The sequence below is a fragment of the Triticum aestivum genome, chromosome 4D (assembly GCF_018294505.1).
Source record: "Triticum aestivum cultivar Chinese Spring chromosome 4D, IWGSC CS RefSeq v2.1, whole genome shotgun sequence".
In the NCBI taxonomy this organism is placed as follows: Eukaryota; Viridiplantae; Streptophyta; class Magnoliopsida; order Poales; family Poaceae; genus Triticum; species Triticum aestivum.
In genome coordinates this window covers 358,205,672-358,226,313 of record NC_057805.1, presented here as the reverse complement: position 1 = coordinate 358,226,313, position 20,642 = coordinate 358,205,672, and positions in this window count along the sequence as shown.

Genomic DNA, 20,642 nt, shown 5'->3' with positions numbered 1-20,642 from the left:
CAGCGGTTCACACCCTCCACGGAATCCTTGTGGTTGGCGGCCTCGTTTTTCCGCAGCAGCTTCTCCTCCTCCAGATTCTTGGTCAGGGTCTCCTCCAGGGCCCTGACCTCCGAAAGCGTCTCCTCAAGGCCCTCCAGCTTCAACTCAGGTCCTTGATGGAGTCGTTGGCCTTGGAGAGCTGCTCAGCCTTGCCAAGGACTGCACCCTGCGCCTCCACCAGGGCATCGTTGAGCGTGTTTTTCTCCTCGGCCAGCTTCAGGGCCTGCTCCTTCAGCTCGTCCCGCGCCACCTCCAGCTCCTTCACCTTGTCAGCGTGAACCAGGGCCTGGGCATCGAGTGCCTCCCTGTGCCTCTGCTCCAGCTCCTGGGTCCGCTACATGACAAGCTTCTCCACCTCCTCATCCTTACCGCGGAGCGTTGCGGCAAGCTTCTCCTCACGCGCGGCAAGGTCCTCCTCCTGGGAGTTCAGCGCGACCTGGTGCTGGGTCCGAGCGGCCTCGGCTGCGGCGGCCAAGTTCTCCGCCGTCTCCTGGGCCTTCTCGATGTCGGCCCGCTTCATGGTGAGCTCCACGTCGCGCTTGGCCAGCTCACCCTGGGCGACCTTCAGCTCCTCGCAAGCCTGGCGGAACCAAGTCCGCGTCTCGGCGACGCGCACCTTGAGGTCCGCCTCCGCCTTGTCCACCGTTGCCATCCTGGACTTGTCCTTGTCCAGGCCGGCGCGGTGGAGTGCCTGGAGCTTCCGGAAGTTGGCGCCTATGGCCTGGAGAAGCCGCTCCTCCTGAAAACCGTCACCACTGGTGCTCGGCTCGTCAACAACCTCGAGCCTGGCGGCGGTAAGCACCTCCTCGTCGAACACCTCTCCCTCGGTGGGCGCCCTGGAGCTTGTCGACCCTGGGAGGTGGACGAAAAGGTCGTCGGTCACCCTCAGATACCTGCCGGAGCCGGAGGCAGCGGAGGAGGAAGGCTGGTCATCGACCACCTCTTCCTCGACGGCGGCCTTGCCGGGCTCCCCGACAGCCCCCTTGGCGGCATCCTCAGCAGCGCCCTTGGCGGTCTCCTCTGCTACAATCTTCTTGGCCTCCGCCACGGCGTCCTTGGCGGCATCCTCGATGACAGTGTCGATGTCCTCCTATTCTGCCGACGGACGATCTGGATACCAAGAAGGGGATGAGACAAAGCCAAGACCAAGAGTCAGCAAGGAAAGAAAAAGAACGGGAACAGGAGGCGAATGGCTTACCAGCGCCGAGCTGGGAAGCAGAGGTCCCCTCCCCGCTAACATTTGGCGCCGAGCCGAAGCCACCGGTGCCCGAGTTCTCCTCCTCCTCCTCCGTGTGCATGGGCTCGGTGCTTGGCGCCCTTGCCAGGGACGCCCCTCGGGGTGGCGTGGTCGATGGGGGCGGCGTGTTGGGGGTAGCCCTCTGTGGCTCCTCCTGCAACCATGGCAAGGTCAGCGCCAAAGGATCATACCACCAACACACGTCGATGAGGGGTGAGTGATGAGCTTACGCTGGGAGCTGTGCCGGGGGCTGCTGTCCGGGCTGCTCAATACCACCAGTGGTGTGCCGGAAGTACCTGCCGGGGGCTGGCCGCTCGCCGAAGCCCTGGCCCTCTTCACCCTCTGGGCCAGCGTCTCCGCGTCCCTGCCAAGAAGAAGAACAGGTCAAGACAAGCGGCACAGATTGAGGAGATGGAGATGACAGAAAAAGGAGCAAGATACTTACTCGTCCTCCGCCTCCTCCTCTGCTGCTTTTCTCTTCCTCCTTGGGCTGTGGGACCCGAAGTCAAAGGTGACCTCCGCGTCAACGTTTGCCGGAGGAGGAGAGGAGGGCGGAGTCTGGACGCGCTTGGATGAAGAGGAAGCAGATGCTTTCCCCTTCGCCACCGCGGCCTTCACCACCTTCTTCGCCGTCGCGGCCCTCGTCTGGCGCGCGGACGCCTCCTGGGCCTGCCGGGGCTGGCCGACCCTGCCGGGCCAAACCGACTCGCCAGAGGTGGCTCACCGCAGGACTCGCCCTCTCCCCGTGGCCGGAGGGTCGACAGCCTCGACCTCCTCCGACGACGACTCGTCGACCACATCTTCGATGAGAGGAGCCCCGGTGCCGGCGCTGCTGGCCTCCCCAGCGGCCTCCGCCCACTGGGCGAGCTCCTTCTCCTCCGCCTCCGTCGCGGCCTTGTCCTCCACGCCGCCGGCGCTGCCGGCCTCCTTGTCAAGCTCTGCCTCCACCGCCCTGGCGGCGATGTAGTCCAGCTCCGCCTGGGTGGTGTCCTGGACGAGCCGTGGCTCGTCGGTGACATACCCCTCATGCAAGGTGTCGAAGAACTCTTGCACTTGAAGTTCCTCTGGCTGGACCCAGTTCAGGTCAAGACCATGCGCGTTGAAGTCCGGCATCATGGCGATGATGTCGGTCCGGTGAGAGTTGTTGCTCAGCGGGACCACTCCCGCCGGCAACTTGAACAAGGGCCCCTGGCGACCATGCCGGCCTTCGCGGCGGCCCTCGTGGCCTTGCCGTACCGTTCGACCTCGCCATCGCGGTTCACGTCGAGCTGGAAGAGCCGCTGGCAGAAGTGGGCATGCCCCGTCACCGTGAAGTTGTGGTCGAGGCCGGGGCGAAGCCTCATGATGTCGGCGGCGTTCGTGAAGAGCCAGGCCGGCCTCCCCTTGTTGTGCAGCGGAGCGATTCGGCGGCGGATGAAATCCGCCCCGATCATCTCAAGGGTGAGCCCGGCCTCAGTGAGGCGAAGAATCCTGGTGGTGGCGACCGTGAGTTTCACGTCGTCGGCATCAACATCGCTCCAGTCGCTCCGCCGACCGGCGGCGCCTGGCGAACCCAGCAGAAATTTTGTGGATCATCCTCCTCAATCCAGCACCACTGGCCCCGCCATTCTTCCCGCCTCTCCTTCAGAGCGCCCTCCTGGTATGCCCCCTTGGACCGGGGGTTCCAGGCGACACAACCGGAAATGGCGCCCCCCGGTTGGATCCGAGGGAAGAAGTAGTGGCGGAAGAGCGCCGTGTTGGGATGCACCCCGGCGAAACCCTCGCAGAGGTGTGCAAAGAGAGCCATGCACGCCACGACATTTGGGGTAAAATCTAGAAGGTGGAAGCCGTAGGTGTGCATGACGTCATTGAAGAAATCGGAGAAAGGGGGGCAGAGGCCGCAAGAGAAGTAATCGACGAAGAATGGGTACCGATTCGGGGCGGCCTCGGCGCAATTGGCAGGAATGACACGCGTGGCTGGATGCCCCGTCGTCACTCCCCCGTCTTGCACCCCCAGGGGCCTGAAGCAGTACTGGAGCTCGAATACATCGACCGTCGAGGGGATGTAGGCGAGCTGCGTCCGCCGCGCCGCCAACGCACTCTCAGGCGGCTCCGCCGCTCCGGCGTCCATGGCCACTCCCTTGCCCTTGGTGGATTTGGGGGCCATGGCGACTGCGAGGGGCGGGGGACATAAGACGGCGAAGGCACAGCGGCGGCGAGCAAAGGCGAAAGCTTGGGAAGGAAGGAGAAGGGGGCGGCGACTCTGGGATTGGAGAAGACGCAGGAAGGGGGGTAAAGTGAGTAGCGCGCCCGCGGTTATCCCTTTTTACGGGGAAGGCGCAGGCCGCCTCCTTTCCCATTAACTGCGACGTGATGCATGCGTGCGGGTACTGCCCCACGCATGACCCCCACGTCACGCACGACCCCCACGCCGCGCGTTCCACGCGGGTCGTGGGGAAACCCAGCGGACAAAGAGTTACTACAGTAAAAATCCGCCCCACCTGCCCGCGCACCGTTTTGGGCCTGACCCAACAACATGTCGCGCTTATGTGTGGCCCAGGCCCGGGGGCTCCTGTCGGTGTACAAAAGTAGGGGCACTCCTTTGTACCCCTTTACTTGTGCACGGGCAGTCGGAGCCACGCGCCGCGGCTACACTAAGCAGGGCAGAGGAGGGAAGCCGGAGAGAAGCCGAAGTACAAGACGGTCGAGGCAACGCCAAGACCAGAGAACCCCAAAGAGCAAGAGGGCGAGGTGGACCCCCGGCAAGGCCCTTGCCGGGGCAACTTGGCCAACACCAACAGAGCGAGCCACCCTTGAGCCCACGGGTTCCAACCCAACCAACCACGTTGGAACCGAGGCTCGGAAGGCACCTCTGTGGTGGCATGCAGATCTTCGTCAAGATCATAAATATGCAAGATCAGGTGAGGATCAGAAGACGGCGACCCTCGGCGGGATCCCAGCCGAGGGAATCCACAAGACCCCGGCAAGCGCCTTGCCGGGGACGACTGCAACGCCAGGGCAAGACCCTTGCCGGGCCCCCGGCAAGGCCCTTGCCGAGGGCGTCAGCGGGGCCACAGCCAGGCCCGCGTCGACCAAGACTCCACCGCCGTCCCCAAGCAGCTGCTAGCTCAACCAACTAGGCAGGCACCTGTGTGGCGACGGGCGGCCTCTACGCCAACTCGGCAAGCACCTGCGTGGTGGCATGCAGATCTTCATGAAGACCCTACCACCGCGCCACCTCAGCTGCCTGCCTTCCTACATGGCGCCGCATGCATCACTGGCCTAGGCGCGTGTCGAAGCAAGGCGAGGCGGCGACGGACGGGACGGGCCCCATTCCCGTCCCCGATAAAGCTAAGGGACACCTAAGCGATGCATTAAATGCGTCTTGTCCTGTAATACGGGCGATAAGCTCGCAGCACTGTAGACCTTTCCACCTCCTGTGTGCCACTGTGGCAGCCCCTTTCGACTATAAAAGGAGGCCCATGGCATACTGGAGGGGGATTCGGCTCTTTTGGGAAAGTTGCACCCCGTAGCTAGCCCAAGAACACAATAACACTCAATACATCCACCAAAGCAGGACTAGGGTATTACGCATCCTTTGCGGCCCGAACCTGGGTAAACGATCCGTGTGCTTCCTGCTAGACCTGCTCTTCTCATGACCCCGCGCCCGCCGACCGTAGAAGGGATTCTAGTGATCCCATAGGTGTCGTTTCCACCGACACAAATCTAGAAAAAACATAATACAAGTGACAAAGACCATGACTATTGTTATGGTCTTTCGTATGGTAAATTTAGAATTTTCTTGTTTTAGATACATGAAGGCAACAAATCCAAAAAATGTTGGAGCTATTCGCATGGCAAATGTGTGTGTGTTGTTCACATCCATGAGGAGTATTTTTAAATTTCTAACAGTTTCCATGATTTACAAAACGACAATTGTCTAAATTTTCCATGTGACAAAAGAGCACAAAAGTTTCTTAAAATTTGCCATGTGAGCATTGCATAATTCCAAAAAGGATTTTCCATGTGACGGCAATAGAATTACCATTAGCTAACATGAGTATTTGCCATGGTGTGCTTTTCCCATGGCAAAAAAATTGTAGAAAAAATGCCAGGGGACAAATTGTTGTTTTTCTAACAGTCATGAATTAACAAGTATACTTGAAACTACAAATCCACATTTACAAAACATTTACGATCCTAAAACAAGCAAAAACAAATGCCAAAAGCTGTAGAACAAGGAAAAAATACTGATAGAGTTTGAATGGTTATTTTTAGCATGAACAAATACTAATGTAGTTCCATTAGTTTGTGTTAGAAAGTGAATAAAGAAAAAAGAACATGATACGTACCTAATGTTGGAAATATGCCCTAGAGGCAATAATATTGCATTATCATATTTCCATGTTTATAATTAAGAGTTTATATTCTATCCTATAACTGCTATGATCCCGGAATATGCGATTCACTGGAAATCTCATATGCACGTGTACAATGATAAACGATAAAATATGATTCCTAGTGTCGCCTCTAAGACTAGCTCAAGTGTTTGTTGGTGATCATGTTTTCCTGATCTTAGGAAATCATCAAGTGTAACGATATTCCTACAAAAACTTTGAGAATATGACGTTGAAAGAGCGATCATATATTGAATCGACCCAAACTTGGTTGCTATACTTTGAGATACAATCGTCACAAGTCAATTGTTATAACACGGAGATTTAACGTGTGATTTAGTTCCTTAGACCATGAGAGTATCATATTCACTTCTTACCATATGATGTACTTTGGCATTGCTCCAACATCATTTGTAACACGGTGATCATAATGATAACTTGGAGGTTCATCGGAAAGTTTGACAAGGGGCCAGATAGCTCAAGAGTGGGATTTGCTCCTCCGGTGATGGAGAGATATTCTTAGGACCCTCTCGGTGTGATAGCATCCATCAACGTCTTTCCAGACACAGGTGACTAGGTCACAGGTCTGCTGGAACATGTTAATGAGAAAGAAGAACAAACCCGATAACAAGGACACTGGTATAGTGAGCATGAGAATGACTCAAGAGGATACCGATATATCTCACCTCGGGTTTTGTAACATATCAAGAAGCAAAGGGAATAGCGTATGACCACCAAAGGTTCACTCGAATGTCACAACTGCAGGTTGGTCCAAACGCGATAGTCCAATCAGAGACCCTTCGACGAAACTGTGTGCGATGCATTAATCACAAATGGTGATGTAACAAAACCGTCAAAAAAGATACAAAACGTTTGCGATGGCGGTAACATCAAACACGGTTCATCTTAGAGTTGTGTGTGCGATGCGTGGCATACGGTTAATCCATCAGAACTGTTTGCAATGAGGCAGAACAACAGAAACGGGCAGCCAGATGAGTGTGTGTGCGATATACGGCATACAGTTCACTAGGATGAACTGTGTGTGATTAGGCAACACAATAGAAACGGTCAGCCAAATCAAGGTGTGTGCGATGGAGGGCATACAGTTCACTCAGATGAACTGTTTGCGATGAGCCAAGAGAACAAAAACAGTTCGACTGAACAAGATGTGTGTGATACGCGGCAAACAGGTCCGTAATCAGAAATGTGTGCGTAGACCAATAATAACACAGACGATTACTGCCAATGAGCCGTGTGATTTGCTATGTCTATAGAAGAATAACATGTATATATAACTAAAATAAACATCCAATTACATAAGTGACTATAAAGATCATTCGAACACACCTCAATAAACAATTGCATGCATTCTAAACTAGGAGAAACGATCGTCTAGTCGTCGACTTCTTGTGACGCTCCCGCCACTGCTCTGTGGATCGATCCCTTGTCTAGGGCAGGAAGAAGACACTTCCTCATGTCAACGATCCGCCTGTACATCTCGTAGCTTGTGTACGCGTCCTTGGCCGCGTACTTGATGTGTTGTTTATCCAGTCTCTGATGCGAGACACTGTGACAGACATTCTTTTCCTTCTTGCTCTCATCCTTCATCTTCGTGTAGTAGGGGTCGATGATGGCCGAGGCGAGGTCAACCAGGGAGTTCTGTTTGTTGTTGTTGCTACCCTAGACCTTGTAGTGGTCCTGGATGTTGACAAGATTCTGGCATTTCAAGCCCGAAACCTTGAGCGCTTTTAGATCGTTGGTGGTGTCCACCGTAGCGAAACTCTAGTCAGAGCTGTTGATAAACCTGGAGAAATGCTCACAAGGCCTTGTGGCCAGGTGGTAGTGGTAGACGAGGACGTCATGTCACACGAACAACTAGGCGACGACAACCTTCTGATCGTGTACTCGAGGTCAAAGCCGACCACTTGGTACTTATCCGCAACAAGCAACTGCTCCATAGTTTGGATGGAACTCTCCACCGAGACCGGCTCATTCGTGTACACCACCGAGAGGGCCTTCCCCCTCACGTGGGTGTCCAGTACATGATGCGTGGTGAACTACCCCCCGTTGTCGTCGTCGTCCGCTGGGAGCGCCATTGGAACCGCTGGATGACCTCTCTATATGTGTCGTCATGGGTGTACTTATTGTGTCGTGTGGCGCGAGAGATGAAGGTAAATGGCCGCTGGAATAAATGGGGACCGGACGGCATGGATTCTGAGCGCGTTCGCATGAAAGTTTTTGCAGCGGGTAACTGCATCATGGCGCCGCTTCTGGGGCAACCGCATGCATAATGGCAGCACGAATGTATGTGATCATGCGCCGTCCCCAAACACTGGCAGCGTGATGTCTACTAGACAACCTTGTTCTTGTAGACTCGTGTTGGGCCTCCAAGCGCAGAGTTTTGTACGATAGTAGAAAATTTCCCTCAAGTGGATGACCTAAGGTTTATCGAGCCATGGGAGGCATAGGATGAAGATGGTCTCTCTCAAACAACCCTGCAGCCAAATAACAAAGAGTCTCTTTTGTCCCCAACACACCCAATACAATGGTAAATTGTATAGGTGCACTAGTTCGGCGAAGAGATGCTGATACAAGTGTAATACGGATGGTAGATATATGTTTTTGTAATCTGAATATATAAAATCAGCAAGGTAGCTAGTAACAAAAGTGAGCGAAAACGATATTGCAATGCTTGGAAACAAGGCCTAGGGTTCATACTTTCACCAGTGCAAGTTCTCTCAACAATGATAACATAATTAGATCATATAACAACCCCTCAACGTGCAACAAAGAGTCACTCCAAAGTCACTAATAGCGGAAAACAAACGAAGAGATTATTGTAGGGTACGAAAGCACCTCAAAGTTATTCTTTCTGATCGATCTATTGGGCTATTCCTATAAGTATCACAAACAACCCTAGAGTTCGTACTAAAATAACACCTTAAGACACACATCAACCAAAACCCTAATGTTACCTAGATACTCCAATGTCACCACAAGTATCCGTGGGTATGATTATACGACATGCATCACATAATCTCAGATTCATCTATTCAAACCAACACAAAGAACTTCAAAGAGTGCCCCAAAGTTTCTACCGGAGAGTCAAGACGAAAACGTGTGCCAACCCCTATGCATAAGTTCACAGAACCCGCAAGTTGATCACCAAAACATACATCAAGTGGATCACGTGAATATCCCATTGTCACCATAGATAAGCACCTGCAAGACATACATCAAGTGTTCACCAATCCTTAAAGACTCAATCTGATAAGATAACTTCAAAGGGAAAACTCAATCCATTACAAGAAGATAGAGGGGGAGAAACATCACAAGATCCAACTATAATATATAGCAAAGCTCGCGGTACATCAAGATCGTGCAAAATCAAGAACACGAGAGAGAGAGAGATCAAACACATAGCTACTGGTACATACCCTCAGCCCTGAGGGTGAACTACTCCCTCCTCATCATGGAGATCACCGGGATGATGAAGATGGCCACCAGTGATGGTTCCCCCCTCCGGCAGGGTGCCGGAACGGGCTCCCAATTGGTTTTTCGTGGCTACAAAGGCTTGCGGCGGCGGAACTCCTGATCTAGGTTTATTTTCGGGTTTTTTTGTATTTATCGGAATTTTTGGCGTCGGTTTCACATCAGGGGGGTCCACGAGTCAACCACAAGGACGGGGCACCCTCTCGGGGGGATAGGGCGCTCCCTCCACCCTTGTGGTTTGCTCGGGACTCTTCGGGCCCAACTCTTTTGCTTCGGGGGCGTCTTCTGGTCCATAAAAAATCACCATAAATTTTCATGTTAATTGGACTCCGTTTGATATTCCTTTTCTGCGAAACTCAAAAACAAGGAAAAAATAGTAACTAGCACTGGGCTCTAGGTTAATAGGTTAGTCCCAAAAATCATATAAAATAGCATATAAATGCATATAAAACATCCAAGATAGATAATATAATAGCATGGAACAATCAAAATTTATAGATACGTTGGAGACGTATCAAGCATCCCCATGCTTAAGTCCTGCTTGTCCTCGAGTAGGTAAATGATAAAAACAGAATTTTTGATGTGGAATGCTACCTAGCATATTTATCCATGTAATTTTCTTTATTGTGGCATGAATGTTCAGATCCATAAGATTCAAAACAAAAGTTTAATATTGACATAAAAACAATAATACTTCTAGCATACTAATAAGGCAATTATGTCTTCTCAAAATAACATGGCCAAAGAAAGTTATCCCTACAAAATCATATAGTCTGGCTATGCTCCATCTTCATCACACAAAATATTCAAATCATGCACAACCCCGATGACAAGCCAAGCAATTGTTTCATACTTTTGATGTTCTCAAACTTTTTCAATCTTCACGCAATACATGAGCGTGTGAGCCATGGACATAGCACTATATGTGGAATAGAATGGTGGTTGTGGAGAAGACAAAAAGGAGAAGATAGTCTCACATCAACTAGGCGTATCAACGGGGTATGGAGATGCCCATCAATAGATATCATTGTGAGTGAGTAGGGATTGCCATGCAACGGATGCACTAGAGCTATAAGTGTATGAAAGCTCAACAAAAGAAACTAAGTGGGTGTGCATCCAACTTGCTTGCTCACGAAGACCTAGGGCATTTTGAGGAAGCCCATCATTGGAATATACAAGCCAAGTTCTATAATGTAAAATCCCCACTAGTATATGAAAGTGACAACATAGGAGACTCTCTATCATGAAGATCATGGTGCTACTTTTAAGCACAAGTGTGGTAAAAGGATAGTAACATTGTCCCTTCTCTCTTTTTCTCTCATTTTTTTATTTGGGCCTTTTTCTCTCTTTTTTATGGCCTCTTTTTTTCTTTTTCTTTTCGTCCGGAGTCTCATCCCGACTTGTGGGGGAATCATAGTATCCATCATCCTTTCCTCACTTGGGACAATGCTCTAATAATGATGATCATCGCACTTTTATTTACTTACAACTCAAAAATTACAACTCAATACTTAGAACAAAATATGACTCTATGTGAATGCCTCCGGCGGTGTACCGGGATATGCAATGAATCAAGAGTGACATGTATGAAAGAATTATGAATGGTGGCTTTGCCACAAATACGATGTCCACTACATGATCATGCAAAGCAATATGACAATGATGAAGTGTGTCATAATAAACGGAACTGTGGTAAGTTGCATGGCAATATATCTCGGAATGGCTATGGAAATGCCATAATAGGTAGGTATGGTGGCTGTTTTGAGGAAGGTATATGATGGGTGTATGATACCGGCGAAAGGTGCGCGGTGTTAGAGAGGCTAGCAACGGTGGAAGGGTGAGAGTGCGTATAATCCATGGACTCAACATTAGTCATAAAGAACTCACATACTTATTGCAAAAATCTATTAGTTATTGAAACGAAGTACTACGCACATGCTCCTAGGGGGATAGATTGGTAGGAAAAGACCATCGCTCGTCCCCGACCGCCACTCATAAAGAAGACAATCAATAAATAAATCATGCTCCGACTTCATCACATAACGGTTCACCATACGTGCATGCTACGGGAATCATAAACTTTAGAACAAGTATTTCTCAAATTCACAACTACTCACCTAGCATGACACTAATATCACCATCTTCATATCTCAAAACAATCATAAGGAATCAAACTTCTCATAGTATTCAATGCACTTTATATGATAGTTTTTATTATACCCATCTTGGATGCTCATCATATCAGGACTAATTTTATAGCCAAGGCAAACTACCATGCTGTTCTGAAAGACTCTCAAAATAATATAAGTGAAGCATGAGAGATCAATAATTTCTATAAAATAGAACAAGCACCGTCCTCAAAAAAATATAAGTGAAGCACTAGAGCAAAATTATCTAGCTCAAAAGATATAAGTGAAGCACATAGAGTATTCTAATAAATTCTGATTCATGTGTGTCTCTCCCAAAAGGTGTGTACAGCAAGGATGATTGTGGTAAACTAGAAACAAAAGACTCAAATCATACAAGACGCTTCAAGCAAAACACATATCATGTGGTGAATAAAAATATAGCCTCAAGTAAAGTTACCGATATACGAAGACGAAAGAGGGGATGCCTTCCGGGGCATCCCCGAGCTTAGGCTTTTGCCACTCCTTATTCCATAATCCATCAAATCTTTACCCAAAACTTGAAAACTTCACAACACAAAACTTAACAGAAAATCTTATGAGCTCCGTTAGTATAAGAAAACAAATCACCACCATAAGGTACTTTAATGAACTCATTCTTTATTTATATTGGTGTTAAACCTACTGTATTCCAACTTCTCTATGGTTCATACCCTCCGATACTAGTCATAGATTCATTAAAATAAGCAAACAACACACGAAAAACAGAATCTGTCAAAGACAGAACAGTCTGTAGTAATCTATATCAAACGTATACTTCTGTAACTCCAAAAATTCTAAAATAAATTGCTGGACGTGAGGAATTTGTCTATTAATCATCTGCAAAAATAATCAATACATGAGCGTGAGCCATGGACATAGCACTATAGTTGGAATAGAATATGGTGGTTGTGGAGAAGACAAAAAGAAGGAGATACTCTCACATCAACTAGGTGTATCAACGGGCTATGGAGATGCCCATCAACAGATATCAATGTGAGTGAGTAGGGATTGCCATGCAACAGATGCACTAGAGCTATAAGTGTATGAAAGCTCAGAAAGAAACTAAGTGGGTGTGCATCCAACCCGCTTGCTCACGAAGACCTAGGGCAATTTGAGGAAGCCCATAATTGGAATATACAAGCCAAGTTCTATAATGAAAAATTCCCACTAGTATATGAAAGTGACAACATAGGAGACTCTCTATCATGAAGATCATGGTGCTACTTTGAAGCACAAGTGTGGTAAAAGGATAGTAGCATTGCCCCTTCTCTCTTTTTTCTCATTTTTTTGTTCTTTTTGTTTTTTTGGGCCCTCTCTTTTTTTGCCTCTTTTTTTGTCCGGACTCTCATCCCGACTAGTGGGGGAATCATAGTCTCCACCATCCTTTCCTCACTGGGACAATGCTCTAATAATGATGAACATCACACTTTTTTTACTTACAACTCAAGAATTACAACTCAATACTAGAACAAATATATGACTCTATATGAATGCCTCCAGTAGTGTACCGGGATGTGCAATGACTCAAGAGTGACATGTATGAAAGAATTATGAAAGGTGGCTTTGCCACAAATACAATGTCAACTACATGATCATGCAAAGCAATATGACAATGATGAAGCGTGTCATAATAAACGGAACGGTGGAAAGTTGGATGGCAATATATCTCAGAATGGCTATGGAAATGCCATAATAGGTAGGTATGGTGGCTGTTTTGAGGGAGGTATATGGTGGGTGTATGGTACCGGCGAAAGTTGCACGGTATTAGAGAGGCTAGCAAAGGTGGAAGGGTGAGAGTGCGTATAATCCATGGACTCAACATTAGTCATAAAGAACTCACATAGTTATTGCAAAAATCTATTAGTCATCGAAACAAAGCACTATGCGCATGCTCCTAGGGGGATAGATTGGTAGGAGAAGACCATCGCTCGTCCCGAACGCACCTCATAAGGAAGATAATCAATAAATAAATCATGCTCCGACTTCGTTACATAACGGTTCACCATACGTGCATGCTACAGGAATCACAAACTTTAACACAAGTATTTCTCAAATTCACAACTACTCACTAGCATGACTCTAATATCACCATCTTAATATCTTAAAACAATCATAAGGAATCAAACTTCTCATAGTATTCAATGCACTTTATATGAAAGTTTTTATTATATCCCTCTTGGATGCCCATCATATTAGGACTAAATTCATAACCAAAGAAAATTACCATGTTGTTTCAAGACTCTCAAAATAATATAAGTGAAGCATGAGAGTTCAACAATTTCTTCATAATAAAACTACCGCCATGCTCTAAAAAGATATAAGTGAAGCACTAGAGCAAATGACAAACTACTCCAAAAGATATAAGTGAAGATCAATGAGTAGCCGAATAATTATGTAACTATGTGAAGACTCTCTAACATAAATAAAATTTCAGATCTTATGTACTTTTCTTCAAACAGCAAGCAACAAAATAAAATGACATTGCAAGGATAGCACATATCATGTCAAGAAGCAAAAACTTAGGCTCAACCAAAACTGACCGATAGTTGTTGAAGAAGAAAGGTGGGATGCCTATCGGGGCATCCCCAAGCTTAGCTGCTTGAGACTTCTTGAAATATTAACTAGGGATGGCTTGGGCATCCCCAAGCTTGAGCTTTTGTGTGTCCTTAATTCCTCTCATATCACGGTTTCCCTAATTTTTAAAAACTTCATCCACACAAAACTCAACAAGAACCCATGAGATAAGTTAGTATAAATCAACGCATAAACCTTATCATTCTCTACTGTAGCAAATCTCTAAAATTATTATTTGACATTGAATACTAAAGGACTCTTCATATTTAATAGTCATATCCTCAAATAGGATCATTAAACAAGCAAACATATGCAAACAATGCACACATAACAGCAATCTGTCTAAACAGAATAGTCTGTAAAGAATGCAAGAGGAATCATACTTCCCTAACTCCAAAAGTTCTGAAAAATCACCACACTGTAAAAAAAGTTTTGTTACTCATTGTGTAAAAATTTCAAGATTTTATCATGTTCTGACTATTCAAAAATATTCAAAACATAACAACAAACTTTATGTTTTTAAAACAGCAACATATGGACTTGCAAAATAAGCATGGTAAAGGCTACACTTGACCTTTTTATTGAACAAAAAGATGAAAAACATTATTCTAAATAACAGCAAGCAAATCCTAATAAAAGAAAATGACGCTCCAAGCAAAACACATATCATGTGGTGAATAAAAATATAGCTCCAAGTAAGGTTATTGATGAACGAAGACGAAAGAGGGGATGCCATCCGGGGCATTCCCAAGCATAGGCTCTTGGTTGTCCTTGAATATTACCTTGGGGTGCCTTTGACATCCCCAAGATTAGGCTTCCTCTTGCCACTCCTTATTTCATAGTCCATCAAAACTCACCCAAAACTTGAAAACTTCACAACACAAAACTCAACAGAAAACTCGTAAGCTCCGTTAGCATAATAAAACAAATCATTCACTTTGGTACTGTCAAGACAAGATTCATAATTTTTCTCACATGATGCCTGCTGTATCCTATCATTTGTACAATTTATATTAAGCAATATAAGCCATACAAACCAGAAAACAAGCAAACTATGCATCGAAAACAGAATCTATCAAAAACCGAACAGTCTCTAAAGATCTGAATTGAAATCATACTTATGTAACTCCAAAAATTCTGAAAAGATAGGAAATTCTAGAAAATTTGTATATCAATCTTGTGTAAAACATTCAGATCAAAAGCACGTTCCAGTGAATTTTCAAAATTCCTGGACTAGGAGCAAAAGTTTCTGTTTTTGAACAGAATTGAATCAACTATCATCCACACTATTCCTGGACTGGAAGCATATATTCCTCCCTCATAGTAATTTTCTGTAGCATCATGAATGAATTCAACAATATAACTATCACACAAAGCATTATTCTCATGATGCACAAGCATAGAAATTTTACTACTCTCCACATAAGCAAGATTCTTCTCATTCGGAATAGTGGGATTAAACACAACAAAATAACTATCATGTGAGGCATAATCCAATTGAAAATTAAAATCGTGATGACAAGTTTCATGGTTATCATTATTCTTTATAGCATACATGTCATCACAATAATCATCATATATAGCAACTTTGTTCTCATAATCAATTGGAACCTCTTCCGAAATAGTGGAATCATCATTAAATAAAGTCACGACCTCTCCAAATCGACTTTCATAATTGTAACAATAAGATTCAACACCCTCCAAAATAGTGGGATCATTAGTACCTAGAGTTGACACTCTTCCAAACCCACTTTCATCAATATAACCATCATAAATAGGAGGCATGCTATCATCATAATAAATTTTCTCAACAAAACTTGGAGGGCTAAAAATATCATCTTCATTAAACATAGCATCCCCAAGCTTGCGGCTTTGCATATCATTAGCATCATGGATATTCAAAGAATTAATACTAACAACATTGCAATCATGCTCATCATATAAATATTTTATGCCAAACATTTTAATGCATTCTTCTTCTAACACTTTGGCACAATTATCGGAATCCTTATTTTCACGAAAGACATTAAAAAGATGAAGCATATGAGGCAACCTCAATTCCATTTTTTATAGTTTTATTTTATACACTAAACTAGTGATAAAACAAGAAACTAAAAGATTCGATTGCAAGACCTAAAGATATACCTTCAAGCACTAACCTCCCCCGCAACGGCGCCAGAAAAGAGCTTAGTTGATAGGGTGTGAGTGCCGCTTACCTAGCCTCCTCGGAAACGGCGCCAGAAAAGAGATTGATGTCTACTACACAACCTCCTTCTTGTAGACTCGTGTTGGGCCTCCAAGCGTAGAGTTTTGTAGGACAGTAGCAAATTTCCCTCAAGTGGATGACCTAAGGTTTATCAATCCGTGGGAGGCGTAGGATGAAGATGGTTTCACTCAAACAACCCTGCAACCATATAACAAAGAGTCTCTTGTGTCCCCAACACACCCAATACAATGGTAAATTATATAGGTGCACTAGTTTGGCGAAGAGACGGTGATACAAGTGTAATATGGATGGTAGATATAGGTTTTTGTAATCTGAAAATATAAAAACAGCAAGGTAGCAAGTAACAAAAGTGAGCGAAAACGATATTGCAATGCTTGGAAACAAGGCCTAGGGTTCATACTTTCAGTAGTGCAAGTTCTCTCAACAATGATAACATAATTAGATCATATAACAATCCCTCAACGTGCAACAAAGAGTCACTCCAAAGTCACTAATAGCGATGAACAAACGAACAGATTATTGTAGGGTACGAAACCACCTCAAAGTTATTCTTTCTGATCGATCTATTGGGCTATTCCTATAAGTGTCACAAACAGCCCTAGAGTTCGTACTAAAATAACACCTTAAGACACACATCAACCAAAACCCTGATGTCACCTAGATACTCCAATGTCACCACAAGTATCCACGGGTTTGATGATATGACGTGCATCACACAATCTCAGATTCATCTATTTAAACCAACACAAAGAACTTCAAAGAGTGCCCCAAAGTTTCTACCGGAGAGTCAAGACGAAAATGTGTGCCAACCCCTATACATAAGTTCACAAGGTCACAGAACCCGCAAGTTGATCACCAAAACATACATCAAGTGGATCACGTGAATATCCCATTGTCACCACAGATAAGCAGCTGCAAGACATACATCAAGTGTTCACCAATCCTTAAAGACTCAATCTGATAAGATAACTTCAAAGGGAAAACTCAATCCATTACAAGAAGATAGAGGGGGAGAAACATCACAAGATCCAACTATAATAGCAAAGCTCGCGGTACATCAAGATCGTGCAAAATCAAGAACACGAGAGAGAGAGAGAGAGAGAGAGAGAGATCAAACACATAGCTACTGGTACATACCCTCAGCCCCGAGGGTGAACTACTCCCTCCTCGTCATGGAGAGCGTCGGGATGATGAAGATGGCCACCGGTGTTGGTTCCCCCCTCCGGCAGGGTGCCGGAACGGGCTCCCAATTGGTTTTTCATGGCTACAGAGGCTTGCAGCGGCGGAACTCCCGATCTAGGTTTATTTTTGGTGGTTTCTGTATTTATATGAATTTTTGGCATCGGTTTCACGTCAGGGGGGGTCCACGAGTCAACCACAATGATGGAGCACCCTCCCGGGGGGTAGGGCGCGCCCGCTACCCTTATGGTTGGCTCGGAACTCTTCTTGCCCAACTCTTTTACTTCAGGGGCTTGTTCTGGTCCGTAAAAAAATACCATAAATTTTTAGGTCAATTGGACTCCGTTTGATATTCCTTTTCTGCGAAACTCATAAACAAGGAAAAAACAGAAACTGGCACTGGGCTCTAGGTTAATAGGTTAGTCCCAAAAATCATATAAAATAGCATATAAATTCATATAAAACATCCAAGATAGATAATATAATAGCATGGAACAATAAAAAATTATAGATACGTTGGAGACGTATCACAGCCCGCGTGGAGGGACGAGGGCTGAGCGCCCGGAGGGGCGTGAGAGCACAGTGCGCGCGGCGGGACACGGGCAGAGCATGCGGCGGACGCCTCTACCGTGAGCAACCACACACATAGAGCAGTTGAACATGTAGGGAATGGTCGTCTACAAGCCGGCCGGCAGTTGCGACGCTGCATAGAGAGCCTCCTTGTGCCACTACCTCCGTCTTCGTCTATTAGTCCCCTTTAAATTCTGTGCCATATTATGACCTTTAATTTAACCAAAAAAATGTTGATGCATGTCATAAAAATTATATAATTGGAAACTATGTTCAAATATGAATCCAACGATATAATTTTTGGTGACATGCATTTGTATTTTATTAGTTAAATCTCTAGTTAATATTTGTCACAAAAATACATAGATGACTTATAAACCAGGAGGGGGTAGTAGGTAATTAAATCATAAACGTTTTTTATTAACCGTATGTGTACGTGTCCTTTCGTCTTCCTCTCACACGTCTTGTCACCCCGCTGCCGCAGACGACTTACATCGCAAGCTTGCACAGCGCGCATGGGCGTTCTTTTGGCCAAACGGTGGCTCGAAGTGGCACCATTGAATCGTCAGTAAGCCCGTTCCCGTGCAACCTCGCAGGTTCCGGCGCAAGCTTCCCGCCTGACTCAGTGAAATTCCACAAAATTCCAATGCTTATCAGCCTGCTATATAAACCCTCACGGCCGGCGAGTCCTGCGTCGCATTTTCCCATCCCTCCCTGTAGCTTATCTTGTCTGCTTCTCCCACAATAGCCAATGGCACCGGTCTGTCATTTTCGCTCAGCCACACTTCGATGTCATCAGAGGACAGCTCTAGCTGGGAGGCTACACCGCGGCGGTGGCGCAATCCCCGACGTAGTGTAGTGCGCGTGGCGTCCCTGTTAGGTGTTCGTGGAACACCCACCACACGCTCCACCGGCGCTGCATGTCGGCAGCTATTGTTGGCCACCGTTGCCGCCACCCACCGTTTGCCATCGTGGCTGCCACACCACTATCGAAAGCTAGGGCCATCACCCGCTCCGCCGCCGCGGCCCGAAGGCGGGAGGTGGTCGTCGTGGCCGCCACCCCACTGGCGGCCATCGTGGCCATCACCCGCTCCGCCACCACGGCCCGAAGGCGGGAGGTGGTGGTCGTGGCCACCACCACATCGTCGGCCGCCGTGGCTGCCAGCCCACTGTCAACCGCTAGGGACATCATGAGGGAGTCCTGGATTAGGGGGTCCTCGGGTGTCCGGACCGTTTAATATGGGCTGGACTGATGGGCCGTGAAGATACAAGTAGAAGACTTTCCCCCGTGTCCGGGTAGGACTCCTGTATGCATGGAAGGCATGTTTGGTGTCCGGATATGTTATTTCCTTCCTCCTCCAATCCTAGAGGATATAATAAATCTCATAGGCTAGACAGCTAGGCTTTGGCCATTACGATCTCGAGGTAGATCAACTCTTGTAACCCCTATACTCATTGAATATAATCAAGCGGGACGTAGGGTTTTACCTCCTTTAAGATGGCCCGAACTTGGATAAACATTGTATCCCACTTGTCCCTTGTTACCATCAATCCTCAGACATACAGTTCGGGACCCCCTACCCGAGTTCTACCAGTTTTTACACCGACACATCACCCGCTCCGCCACCAACGCCCGAAAGCGGGAGGCCGAGGTGGAGGCCCGCATGTGCGTCAACGACCTTGCGCGCTACATCGAGTTGCTGTGGGAGGAGGAGGAGCGCCTCATCGAGCACGCAAAGAGCCTTACCGCCGCCGTAGAGGCGAGAAATCAGGAGATCTACGAGGAGAACCACCGCTTTGAGAGGGGTCGTCTGGAGCGGCAGAGGGCGTTCGAGGTGAGTGTCGCTGAAGGTGCAGCAGCGGCAGGCACCGTATTGCAGTTGTCCAGCTCGTCGGTAGGCTCCTCCTCCTCTGCCTCTTACTGAGCGCGCTCGGAAGAAGAGAGTCTGCCGGAAGTAGTGCAAAGCCCCTCCGTAGTAGTATTTAGGGGCTATTTTATTCAGTTCATCTAACTATAGATGTGGTGGAACTGTACAACGTACTTAAAATTAGTTAGTATATATAGTTGAACTAGCCATTTCAGTACGTGGTTGGCAACAATTGGGGAACAATTTGGTCGGTTCAGCTGTCGAGTTGAACTGTTTGTATAAAGAACGACTACTTAATCTATGAATGAAATCTATGCTTAATTACTGAATTTTAGTTGCAAAAATTAGATAGTGCTAGTGATTTTTAGCTGCATATTTTGACAAATGGCAGTGTTACAAGGTCGATGAATGGCAATGTTACTAGATCAACAAATTTCAATCTTCCATTTTGACAAATGGCAATATACCCAATATGACAGATGCAATTCTTACCAAATTTTCTGTATGTGCATGCACACGGGTCATCCAAAACAACCGTTTGCGTTGAAGGGATGTACAAATCCTGCTCGGCACATTTTCTCTTGGCTTAGCGCCGAAGTCTGGATTTGCATACGATATTCAATCCGAACCATTTGCATTGAATAGATGCACAAATCCCGCACTGCGAATTTTCCCTTAGCTTACTGGGGAAGACCGTAGCTCTCACTTTGAATACGGGTGTTCTATCTAAAACATTTGCGATCAAGAGCTACAAAAATCCTGCACGACATATTTTTCCCTTGGCTTCCTCGGGAAGCTGTCGGTTTGCATACGGGTGTTCTATCTAAAATGTTTGCGATGAGTGTTTTATATTTAAAAACCATTTACATTAATTTTAAACAAAACGTTTGATAAGTCTATACATTCAGAGAG